The following is a 7,827-nucleotide window of genomic DNA, read 5'->3' as shown; positions in this document are numbered from 1 at the left end:
TCGCTTGGCTATTCGGGTCAAGACATTGACTATCTTTCCCGAAGGATGGGTGAGTTGAACAGTCCTAGAGAAGTAATCAATTTTGGCTTGATGAGCTGACATCCAGTCCATACCCAAAATGATATTAATATCTGAAGATTTAAGGGCTATCAAAGATGCGAGAAAAACAAGTCTATCGACTTGGATTTCATTTCCATGGCTTACTCTAGAAGTTTGCCATTTGGACCCCGGAGTTTGAATTACCATGGAGGATGGCAGGTCACAGAATGCAACGTTATGCAAACGAGCATAATTTTCAGATATAAAAGAATGAGAGGCTCCTGTATCGAAAAGTACAGATGCCGGGTGGCAATTAACAAGAAGCATACCGAGAACGACGTTGGGATCTTCTTGAGCTTCTTCGGCAGAGATACAGTTGACATGGCCACGTGAAGCGGTGACCGGTTTAGCATGAAACACTTTTCCTGTCGGCTTGCCACGGCCAACAGCTTTAGCAGATTTATTGGGGTTGGTCTGGGGACACTCACGCATATAATGACCAGATTCCCCACACTTGAAACAAGTCACGGAACTGGTACGTGGAGGAGCATTACTGGTTGGACCCCCATAGGGCTTGGCTGGAGCAGACTGTTGAGCGGGGCGAGGCGCCTGGAAAGATGGCCTCGGTGTGAACCTGGGTGGCAAGGCAGCGTTGGGTACCCACACGCGGCGCTTCTGAGGACCAGCACCGGATGAGGAACCCATGTCACGTCCATGCTTGCGTGTTGCGTCATAGTCAGTCTGACCAGTTTCAGCACTGATGGCTTTGTTGACAAGTTTCGAAAAAGATGTGCACTCATGCAGGCGGAGGTCGCGGCGAAGCTCAGGACTAAGGCCCTTACGGAACCTTGCTTGCTTCTTGGCGTCAGTAGACACTTCCTCAGTTGCATATCGGGCGAGATTACCGAACTCTCTGCTATAGGCATCCACAGAAAGTCGGCCTTGGGTGAAACTGCAAAATTCTTTACGTTTACGGTCCATGAGACCCTCCGGAATGTGATGTTCGCGGAAAGCCTCGCTGAATTCAGCCCAAGTTGTGACATGGCCCGCTGGGCGCATGGCTCCATAATTCTCCCACCATAGACTGGCGGGGCCTTCAAGATGATATGCGGCAAAGGTGACCTTGTCAGCCTCCGCTACCAGCGCGGAACGCAGTTTGTGAGAGATACTGCGAAGCCAGTCATCAGCGTCGAGAGGCTCGACGGAGTGGTGGAACGTGGGTGGATGCAATTTGATAAAATCACTGAGTGACACCACGTTAGCCCTCTGATGGTGTGCTGTATTCTGTTCAATACGCTCCAACAAACGGTTTGTCTCCCGCTTGTTTCTCTCAGCTTCCATCATCACCTCGGCTAGTGAAGGAGGATGAGGCAGATTTTCATTCCTGGCTTCACTGCCTTCGGCCTGCTCTTGGGAAGCAGGGTTGGCGCGCGTGTTGACCATCCTAGGTAAACAAGACAATGATTTAGTCAGAATGATGAAATTCCGACATGGGATACATAATGTAAGAAATAACTCGGAATGCAAGATGATCATCCGTATGACATGGTAGATACAGAAACTGCTTCTTTATTCCATCGTCATACACACCATACAAGGTTTAGTACAAGACCAAACAAAGTACTATTACGGTGAGAAAAGGATTACATCTCATCGGAGGCATTCCAAGCTCCTATACATTATTTTTCTACACCTCCGGAAGAAGTACAACTAGGTCATATCCCACGAGTCACGCGGAACGATAGATGACACAGCTAGTGCGAACTAGTGATGCTACCCCTAACTCAGACCGATCCGTAGTAGTCCTCATAAAAGTCACCTCCATAGCCTGGAAGCTCAACATGTTCATCCGGAAACAGACGATCTCGCGGAGCTTGTGGACCATAGGGGCTAGGATGAGGCCTTGGACCAACAAACGGTGGCCTGCGGGGACCGCGAGGTGGGGTGATGCCTCCTACATCACGCCAAACCATCACGTCTGGCAGAGCAGACCTCACAGGATAGAGATCGCGCATATCCGAATATCCAGCTTGCACCGCCGGTGCGAACCGAGTCAAAGTAGCCCAGTGGTCAGCACGGGTATTGAAGAGCTCTAACCTTAAGGCCCGATTTTCACGGTCCTTATCCTCGAGCATCTCAGCAGTGGTGCGAGTCCGTGAATCCTCCTGAGTGGAGTCAGCATAGATAGCCTGGAGATACCCTTGTGCTCCCGGAAGTGATCCTGGCATATACCGGAAGTCAGAGTCCCGAAATAGACCAGATCTGACTCGCATAATGGTCATCATAGAGTAGGCGGCATCCTGCACAGCCATCTCAATAGTAACCCCGAGTCCATAGGAGCAGTGAAGAGGCTCAGTGGATCTAGGATAAGATGGAAATATCCTGACAGTGCAGAGATACTGGCTTTGGTTAAAGTCTCGGAATTGCTCTTCGACCGTGTACTCAGGATACCGGCGATATCCAGCCTCAGTCATTACCCTGACCAACTTAGCAGTATGGCCGGGTACATCTAGGCATCGAGTCAGGCGAACCACTTGATTAAGGTCGCGAGTGGCCATCTGAAAGCATAATCATAATGCAAAGGCATTAGAATTTCTAGCAAAATTTCGGCAGCATAACAGCTGTAAATGCTCAAAAAGGACATTGAGACATTTGACAAAGGATTTCGTACACACTCAACATCATCACATCAAAGTTCTGGAACCATTCTAACAACATAATGTGGTAGTAGAACTGAACTAGGCTTGTAACCATCAAACTTATAAGGTACTACTGATTAGTAACATGTGATCCTGATAGAGAGAACAGATCCTAATTCCTTAACCCCCGGTGGAAGAATGGACCGACTCAGATCAGAAAGTCATAAGGTATAAGGAGTAAAAAGAGCCTTACGTTCCAACCCACAAACAATTCCCCTACATATAACTAAAGAATTTCTAGACTCAACATCGACCAGTTTGGCTTGGAGAACCTACAGGCAGTCCGGCTCTGATGCCAACGCTGTCAGGACCCCGACTCGATGTCACATCGATCTAGCTGGTAACACCTCATATCACTTTGCGGCCTCACGCACGGTATCCCCACGGGTGTCGTCTTACCTTTTCCCGGGACCGTTTGCGCCTTTTGGCTCACGTATATGATAGTGTCGCTAGCATCCATATGATAAAGAGCCCGGGCTGACATGACTAGTCGTAAACCCAAAGTGGCACAGACTTACAGGGACAGGCATCCATGACCCATCTTCGAACGTGTCGGTCATCAGCAAGTGGGTCCGGGCTGTAGCACTGGGCTAGCAGGACTCCGGTAAACCGGGCTGTAGCGGGCTAACAGGACTCCGGTACTCAAAGCGTGACATTTCCCCGAAGGGACAGACACAGGAACGAAGAAGGACACATGCCGGCCAGCCTAAGTGTTCCAGAGCAGTAGCAAGCTACCATGGCTCAGCGGTAACACTAGGAGACATTTCCCGGTAAGAGAGGCTACTAAAGATAAACAACTAGATAGTCAGATCCCACACATACCAAGCATTTCAATCATACACACAATATGCTCGATATGTGCAAATACAACGAAGCATCACAACATGACTCTACGACACAAGTACTTTATTTAAGGCTCAGTGAGCCATACATAACATACACACAAAGATACGGGTCTCACGACCCAACATACAAGTCATACAATCATACCAGCCAACAGCGGAAGTAACTTGTCTGAGTACAGACAACTAGTAAAATAAAAGAGGCTTGGAAAGCCTGGCTATACTATGTGGTCCTTCACAAGCTCAGGGTCACCACCTGGGTCTTTTAGCCTACTCGTTGATGTCAACGTCTACATAGAACCCATCAGAAGGGGTTGCAGCGTCTTCTGTAAAAATGTAGATTATAGCAACATGAGTACAAAGGTACTCAGCAAGACTTACATCAGATCCTACATACATGCATAGTATCAAGAAGGGTTGGTGGAGTTATTGCAGCAAGCCAGCTTTGACTCTTGGCTAGACTATCCTACGATACTCCAGTTTGAAATAGTTTTGCGCACACGAGTCCACTATTCACCACTTCAATACACTACCGAGGATCCACCTCCGTCTTCCTACGGAAGAGCCATCCTCGGCACTCACACTTATCTTGAGGCTTTTAGTAGTTTTCCATTTACTTGTCTATGAACTGTATAGGCAACCAAGTAGTCCTTTACCGCGGACGCGGCTATTCGAATAGATCATGTTAACCCTGCAGGGGTGTACTTCTTCATACATGTTTCCACCACTTAGCGTCTGCACACGACATGTGCTCGGCAGACTTCAAGCGAAAGCCGACGTGGGTGTAGACCACGACCTACCTAAACACTTAAGCCTCTAGTCCAGGTTTATCGCCTATTCAGGTTCCATCCGCAGGGAGTCCGGCCGAGGTTTCCCATACGGCCCCGAACGATGTGAACAGGGTTCCCGAGATACCTAACGGGTATTCGGTACACCCGGCCACGTACCTACCGCATCACAGCCCACCCCTACGGTCAGTGCTGTCCACGGCCTCCAGTAGGCTACAAACACCAGAAACTACTTGCAACTCCTGGACAGAGAGCTAGGGTGAATAAGAAGTCGAGCGGGGTCATATTTCAGGGCCCAATGTATGGTAGTAGCTGATTCTTAAATCACACATACAGATCTCAGTGCTTAAGGTCGGCTTCAATGAAACAACCCACCATGTACTCCTACATGGCCTCTCATCGATACCTTTACCAAATCGGGTTCACCACACCACTCTCATTACCGACATAATCATTTCACTCTAGCCCATCACCCAGATGAACCAGACCTGACACGACTCTAAGCATAGCAGGCATAGCAAGGTAGGAACAACACATACATATGGCTCAATCAACTCCTACACATGCTAGTGGGTTTCATCTAGTTACTGTGGCAATGACAGGTCATGCAGAGGAAATGGGTTCAACTACCGTAGCACACAGCAGTTTGAATCGCGTTGTCCTAATGCAGTAAAAGAGAGCAGGAGCGAGAACATGGGATTGTATCGATATGATCAAATGGTTGGTTGCTTGCCTGATGGTTCGTTGCACGGATACGGTTCTTCGCTAGGGTAATCAGGGTACTCTTCGGGGACGGAACCTGCCGCAGAGAGCACCGATACACAACATTACCAAACAATATGCAACAATATGATGCATGCATGAAACATGGCAATATGAGTGTGTTGGGCTAATGCAACTAAAACCAGAAGGGTTTGAGCAAATTTGAATCAAAGATTCAAATTTCAAATTCAAATATGGCCTTTTAAAGTGCTTTTCCTTGTTCTGATTAAAACATCAATTTAACTTGTTTGATCATGCATGAAAATGGTACAGATGGATAGATTGGATTTTTCTGATCATTTTTCATATATAATTTGTCCAATTTGGAGTTACAGAATAAAAGTTATGAATTTTTGAAGTTTAACTAATATTCTGGAATTTCCTGATTTAATTTAAGTCCAGAAAATTAATTACTGCGTCAGCCTGACGTCAGTGTGACGTCAGCAGGTCAACTGCGGCTGGCTGAAGTCAAACCTGACGTGTGGGGGCCACACGTCAGTGACAGGGGGGGTTAAACAGATTTAAATTAATTCTAATTACTAATTAGTGGCGCTGCGGCCCACTGTCAGTGTCAGGGGGGGTTGACTAACAGTAGTTAGCGCTAACCTAACCATCTGGCCGACAGGGCCCACGCGTCAGCGACCCTGGGGGGGTCAAACCCCAGGTCGGTCAAGTCAAACCCCACCGGCGACATGACGCCGGCGAGATCCGAGACGGCGGCGAGAGTGCTTTTTGCCATTCCGGCGACCAAATGGACGGCGGAGGGCATCTACGTGTTGCTGAGGTTGAGCCGCGTCTATTGGTGGTGGTGGTTGGGCTCGGGGTGGCCGGAGTTGACGGCGGCGAGCTCGGCTGCGGCGGCCGGAGTTCGGGTGCGGTCGGGATCAGTGTTGCAGGGGGTTTGGGGAGGCATTGGTGCGTTCTACGTGCTCCTGGTGATGTGTGGAGCACGATGGTGAGCTCGGTTGGGTGCTACGGTGACCGTGGCCACGACGGCGACATCGCCGGCGGCGTGGAGCTCTCGATCGAGGTGGAGCTAGGGCCTAGGGGTCAGGAGAGACCAGGGAAGAAGGGGGAAACGCTCCGGGGGCTCACCGCGGTTGCAGTGGGCGTCGAAGCGGGCTCGGGGACGCGCCGGAGACGACGAATTTGACGGCGACGGTGGTCGGAGTCCGAAGAGGGGAACGGCGACGTGGCGGCGATGCAGGGCTTCCGGAGACCCGTGGAGCGGTGGGGAGGAAGAGGGAGTCGAGGCGGAGCTCCTGAGCTGGTCGGGGGAGCGAGGGGTGGCCGGAGATGGTGGCTATGGCGATCGGCGGCGACGGTGGTGTTCGGCCGAGCGAGAGAGAGAGCGAGGGAGAGGAAGGAGAGAGCCGGGGAGAGTGAGAGAGAGCAGGGGGGATCGGGACGAGCTGCGGGCGTCGTCCACGCGGCCAGGAGGGCGTCGGCAAGCAGGAGGTGGCCGCGCGGCCGTGCGCGCGCGAGCACGCAGCAGCTTCGGGGCGAGGGGAGGAAGACGACGGGGAGCTACAGTGCTGGGCTGGGTCGGTTGCTGGCTGGGCCGGCCAGCTGGCTGGGCCGCACAGGTAAGTCTTTCCCTCTCTTTTCTGTTTTCTGTTTTTATTTAATATATCTGCAACTTTGTTGAATTAAATAAAATACCTAGGCCACTTCAAAAATCACCAAACTATTCCTGGCCCATAGTTGGATTATTTCCAAGATGAAACATTTTAGTTTGGAGATATTTGAGCATTTAATTATTTTATATTATTTTAAATGCTCAAATTCAAATAGTTATGATTTAAATCAAAAACCCTAGGAGGGCCTAGGAAAATGTGCACCATTTTTGGCAGAGGTTCTGAACCAAGACAAAAATGATGGGCATTTTAGAAGGGCATTTCAGGTTCATTGAAAAATTATTTTAGTAACCCTAGTTGGTTTCAGAGGGGACTGGGGGTTCTGTCATCCCCATTTCAAGTTTCTGATGAAAGAGTAAACATGATGCAACACTCTAATGCATAACTAGCTAGGATGTGACACATGTCGAAACATAAGAGATACCAACCAACACTTGGGATTTGGGAAGCACGGCACATCGCATTCGCATCAGTGCTGCTACTTGCATTTAGTGAACACCTGGGATATTAACCAGCTATAGATGCATTTATGTTCTTGCATCTGTACTTCACCTATGTGCCAGACTGGTGTATTGAGTCATGATACCTATCAAGACATGATACCTGTATCACTCGTGTGATGTGATAAAAGTTGCATTGTGTACTATCGACAGACAACATAGCGATGCATACTATCTCCACACATACCAATTGGCAGGTGAAATGCACACCGTGCACACATGCTTCAATTGACAAATTCGCATAGCAATGACCAATGTGTACACATGCTTCAATTGAAAAACCGACAATATTTTAGAACACCAGCCACTAGCATTAGCACAACCACCCGTTCAACAGAGTACAGTAGCACAAGCAGCAGCACAACACCAGTAGCTCAAGGCTCAAGCGGCAGCAGGTAGCACACGCACAAGAGTAGAAGAGGATCTCACCGCCCGGTGACAAGGCGGAGGCAGGTCGGCAGCAGCTCCGGCGTTGAAGAGGAGGCAGAGGCGGGTCGTCGTCGAGGAGGGCGGTGTCCAGATGAGGAGGGGGGGGGGTGTCCGCGTCTCGCCTGGATGCT

The sequence above is a fragment of the Triticum aestivum genome, chromosome 2B, assembly GCF_018294505.1.
Source record: "Triticum aestivum cultivar Chinese Spring chromosome 2B, IWGSC CS RefSeq v2.1, whole genome shotgun sequence".
Lineage (NCBI taxonomy): Eukaryota > Viridiplantae > Streptophyta > Magnoliopsida > Poales > Poaceae > Triticum > Triticum aestivum.
Note: the sequence above shows the minus strand (reverse complement) of the source record.